We start from the raw sequence: 6,000 nt of genomic DNA, 5'->3' as shown, positions 1-6,000 counted from the left end.
AAAGGTTTTTGATAAAAACATTCCAGGATTATTCTCCTTAAACTGGACTTCAATTGGCCCCAAACGGTTGAAGGTCAAAATTACAGTTTCAATGCAGCTTCAAAGGGCTTTAAACGATACCAGACGAGGAATAAGGGTCTTATCTAGCAAAACGATCTGTCATTTTCTTAAAAAAATAAAATAAAATTATATACGTTTTATCTATAAATGCTCGTCTTGAAATAGCTCTCTTCTTGTTCTTCTCTATTACAATTCTGACAGTATAGATGCTCCACAGGTCAAAGTTTGAACTAAATTGTCATATACAATATGCTAGTGCAAGTATATAACAATTAGTTCAAACTTTGACCTGTGGAGGGCAGTAATAAACTTAGCAGTACCTACACTGCTGGAATTCTAATAGAGAAGAAAAAGAAGAGAGCTAGTTCAAGACTAGCATCTATGGTTAAAATGTATATATATATATATATATATATATATATATATATTATTTTTTTATTTTTTTTGTAGAAAATGACTGATCATTTCTCTAGATAAGACCCTTATTCCTCATCTGGTATTGTTAAGAAAAGCCCTTTGTAGCTGCACTGAAAGTGTAATTTTGACCTTCAACCATTTGGGGCCAATTGAAGTCCACTATAAGGAGAATAATCCTGGAATGTTTTCATCAAAAACCTTAATTTCTTTTCGACTGAAGAAAGAAGGACATGGACATCTTGGATATCTTAGATGACATGGGGGTGAGTAAACTATCTGGAAATTTTTATTTGAAAGTGGACTAATTCTTTAAAGCCTTTCCATGCTTGCAATCATGTTGTTTTGAAGACTGGTGAGGCAAGAAATCTCCAAGTGGGTGGATCTTTAGGAAATGAATATGAATTCACAAAAACAGTCGGCAGAATGAATCAGGCTTTCCAGAGGTACTGTACACACAGTCTGTTTAGAATGAACTGAATTGAACTGGACTTACCAATACGAGAGAGAGCAGACAGTATGGTTGTTTACCTTCTCTTGCTCGGCAGTAAAGTAATACAAAAAAAATATTAAAAATGAGACAAAAACAACAATCATTGTGCTACACAACTAATCATTCCGCACAACATATTCATAGAGCTCACAACTCTTGAAAGTCAAACGGATGCATTACAGATGTGAAATAAAATTGTTATATTATTTTTAAAAATGCATTTCATATACACAACACAAGTGTTGATTTTGCAGTTTCTTTTTATTTCCACACCATTGTTATATTCTGGAAGTGACAACTTTGATTGGTTGGGCAGTGCCGCCCTGGACCTTATGTGGCTATGCTGCTGCTCATTGCAGTACTTGCAGCTGAGATCATATAACAAACGACTTAAAGTTTGACTCATCCATTCAGATTTTAGAGCCTTAACTATCATCAGTATTTAAAGTCAGTTTCAGTATGTTTACTGTAGCTCTGATATTTATGAAAACATCTGTGTTTGCACAGAACAAGGACATCAGCAGCATTTCTCTGTGCTCACAACGTCTTTTCCTTGTTTTATCACCATCAGCATGGGTCTAGAAATCGCTTTCTATTTCCGTCGCCAGATGTTCCTTTGACTTATCGCCTTTCTGAATATTCATTTGCTTTCTCAGTTGTGACAAAGTAAACTGAGGGAAATATAAAGGAGCCTAAAATCATTATCCAGAGTCATTCATATAAGACACAGTACAACTACAAGAGGTATTGAAACTGAGATTCTCTGTGAGTGAATAACATTATGTTTGTGTTTTCTTAGAAAAAGTACAGTGGTGCCGTAGTACAGTTATGCTGAAGGTGTTACCAAATACATTGTTGCTTTGATATATGGTAACGAGTGTAGGGTATATGTATCAGTTTTTAAGGCTTTTTAAAGCTTTATTTTAAGAATTAAACAAAAAAAAGAAAGCCATATGAGCAGGGTAGAGCAATGTCTATGGTAACATCCAAACCATAAAATTGTCATATTTCAGCATTGAACCCATTTTAACCATTTTAAGAGATTGTTTAGATTTTTATAATACACATAAGCTTCTTTTCAATCCACCTGTTGAATAAAAATGCAATTTCCCTTTCTGCCAGTAGGCAGCACTTATGGAACAGTAGAAATATAGCGGTTACCCTGCTTTATAGAAATGCGATGAGTTTGTAGGTATGATATAGACACTATAGGATAAACATCATCATAACTCATTAATGGTAGATCATAAACCATCTTGTGAGGATCACTCACTGCTAATCATACTGAAATTGATACCAAGACCTGCTTATCTTCAAATCATGAATTATCTCATTTTTGCATACACTTTGCTTGAGATTAAATGTTACAAACTGAATTAATTCAATATTGAACTAAGCTGACTAACGACACTATTGTCTTCTGTAGAGCTGCAGCTGAATTGAACTCATTTCATAACTGATTAATTTTACTCAGTTATTGAACTGACTTCCGCTGAATATTACACTATATTGTCTTTTTTATACAAACTGTAATGTATAAAACAATATATAAATAAAAATTACTTGACTTGAAGAAAACTTGTTAGTCATAACACAGTCATACTCACAAAGGTAACTCCTCTGTTTGGCCTAATTGTTAAACTAAAAAAAAAAAAAAAACTAAAAAAACAGTTATGTGATTATTTTATTAGTCATATGCAGTGGGTTTACTTAGTAATGAATTAGATAATGTTTTCTTATTAATGGAAAACGCATAAACAAAACTTGACGTCAGCTTAACATTCTCTAGTCTAAAGAGTGCAATAGTCATATTTCTGTATATTATTGTATATTTCTCTGTATATTTATTTAATAAATAAATAAAAAGAGAAAAAAAGTGCAACAGTCAGGTTTCTGTAAGTAACAAATCCATTAATTTTCTTCATAGGGAAACTGATTTTTAACAATAACTTATGAATGTTTAAAGACAGCCATACTGTGTCCTACGAGTTTGTTAATCGATAGTATTTGCTTCTGTTGAAGCCGTCAGTCCCCATAATTTCAACGTAGTTTTTAAATAATCATGTTTAACAGCAGAATTTGTGGTGAAAAACTACCCATGTCGTGTGCAGAAAATTATGTGCAAAAAGTGCCCAAAAGATATATTTAGCTCCACCCTATTCTCTCAAAATAATTATATTATAATATTCATATATTACATATGCATATTTTGCAATGAAATTTGATAATGTTGATTATATATATATATATATATATATATATATATATATATATATATATATATATATATATATATATATATATATATATATATATAAATATATATAATATATAAAATCAACATTTTTAAATGTATATTTCTCCATTGTTTTTTGCTTCAGGAAAATCCATGCAATACCATGATTGGTACAATATGATTGGTCTCAAACAGTGGCCCTAAAATATATATAATATCTGATATATACGACCTAAAGTCCAACCATCTATCTATCGACCTGACCTAACTCCTGTTTGTATGGAACCCTCAGCAAACAGATAAACAGACTTACAGATGTTCATCAGCATAAGAACAGATCCCCCATGTCTCTTCTGCTTGGTTAATTAGCAGTGCACAGATGTTTTACTGAATTTTTATTAAATATAATGTAAAATAAATTGGTTGATTATTTTCATTAGCCAATGCAGTTAATGGTTTAGCTCTCTGTCTATAACAGTAAATAGTAAATATGACATCAATGAAGTCTACCTGCGGTTAAGACATTATCCCAGTTTCTCCAACTCCTCATTCAGCTCTCATGCAACTTGCACATGTCTAAACAAAAACGTCCTACACTCTGTCCCATGAGTCTGACCACCACTTCCTCTTATTCCCACATTCGCTTCTATCAGTCACATCCTCTTCTTCCCAACCACACTCATGTTCAGGCATGGTTTCACTACTGTAACTCCCACATTGCCAAGCAGCATCCTCCACACATCCCCCTGAGCACATCTAACATACTGGACCTAACTAAACAACTTCATTTCTTCCATACTTTAACTGTAAAAGTGCCCTAGAATCAGAATTTGAATTTACCTTGGCATAGTTGAATAACAAGAGTTCAGTACATGGAAAAGACATACAGTGAGTTTCAAACTCCATTGTTTCCTCCTTCTTATGTAAATCTCATTTTTTTAAAAGACTTCTGGAAAACACTCAGATCTAAACATAACACCGACTGTTACGAAACAGTCGGGATCATTAATATGTATGACCCCAATATTTGCATAATGCCAGCCCATTCGACGCATTAGACAGTATTAACGGCTGGATCTGTGCACAGACAAGGTAAGCAAGCAAGAACAACAACAGTGAAAAATGGCAGATGGAGCAATAATAACTGACATGATCCATGATATCATGATATTTTTAGTGATATTTGTAAATTGTCTTTTAAATGTTTCATTAGCATGTTGCTAATGTACTGTTAAATGTGGTTAAAGTTACCATCGTTTCTTACTGTATTCACGGAGACGAGAGTCGTTGCTATTTTCATTTTTAAACACTTGCAGTCTGTATAATTCATAAACACAACTTCATTCTTTATAAATCTCTCCAACAGTGTGTAATGTTAGCTTTAGCCACAGAGCATAGCCTCAAACTCACACAGAATCAAACTAACGATCTAAATAAATACTTTACTCACATAATTCGAAGCATGCATACAGCATGCATGACGAACATCTTGTAAAGATACATTTGAGGGTTATATTAGCTGTGTGAACTTTGTTTATGCGATGTATAGTCGAGAGCTGGTGGGGCAGAGGGACCGTGCTGAAAAAAATCAGTGCATATTAACGATGCCCCAAAATAGGCAGTTAAAAAACTTACTTAAAACAAAAAAAATCTATGGGGTATTTTGAGCTGAACTTCACAGACACATTCAGGAGACACCTTAGACTTATATTACATCTTTAAAAAAAAAACAATCTAGGGCACCTTTTAAAAAAAAAAAAAAACAACCTCATACTTAGGAGGACAGTGCAATGCAGCATAGCAGGCAGTCATGATCACTTTAAAAAGTCAACAGCGCCACCTTCTGGCTAAGTGTGCCATCTATCACTTGCGCACATCATAAAAGCAATGTCTCATTCTTTTGAACAAATTGTACATTCATGCAATTGATTATGTACAATTGTCTGCTGTTTCCTACATAATCAATTGCTAATGTAATTTTGATCAAAACAATAGGTTCTCTGTTGAATAGTCCAACAAAATATTCTAGGCATTATCTGCAAAATGGTTCAACTAGTTGTCATAAACTGTCAAACATATTTACAATACAATTCTATAAGACTTTTTTTTTTTTTTTTTTTTTTTTTGAAGATGAGTTGTGGAGGTGAATTTTGAATTTCAGTAATGAAGGTGAATGTAAAGCATTAGATCAATCAATGATCAACCAGTTCTGTAAAATAGCTCAGAGGTGTGTGTGTGTGCTTTTGTTTATATTACATTGTGGGGACCAGCCACCGGTCCCCACAATGTAAATTAATTAATAAAAATACTAAATTATGTTTTTGTGAGAAAATAAAGGTGTGCACAATTTCCTGTGATGGTTAGGTTTAGGGTTAGGGGTAGGGTAGGGGCATATAAAGTACGGTTTGTACAGTATAAAATGCATTGCGGCCTATGGAAAGTCCCCACAATTCACAAAAACAAACATGCATGTGTGTGTGTGTGTGTGTGTGTGTGTGTGTGTGTGTGTGTGTGTGTGTGTGTGTCATATATAGTGTAACTGTGGATCCTTGTCCAGTCTCTTGCAATCAATATACCACATAGAATAATGTGTAAATTTGTACTGTTGAAATGTATATATGCCGTACAGATAATTTGCAGTTATGTGCATTTTCAGTCATTGTCATCAAAATCATAGACATAGTTCACATCTGAAAATACTGACAGAGCACACTGTTATATTGACAACATGGCTAAATATTTTGACTGTCTTGTTTGTGAACGATGACACAAGGACTTGTAAAGGACTTTGATGGCA

The sequence above is a fragment of the Chanodichthys erythropterus genome, chromosome 3, assembly GCF_024489055.1.
Source record: "Chanodichthys erythropterus isolate Z2021 chromosome 3, ASM2448905v1, whole genome shotgun sequence".
Taxonomy (NCBI): Eukaryota; Metazoa; Chordata; class Actinopteri; order Cypriniformes; family Xenocyprididae; genus Chanodichthys; species Chanodichthys erythropterus.
The sequence above is the reverse complement of the archived record's forward strand: the minus strand, read 5'-3'. Positions refer to the sequence as shown.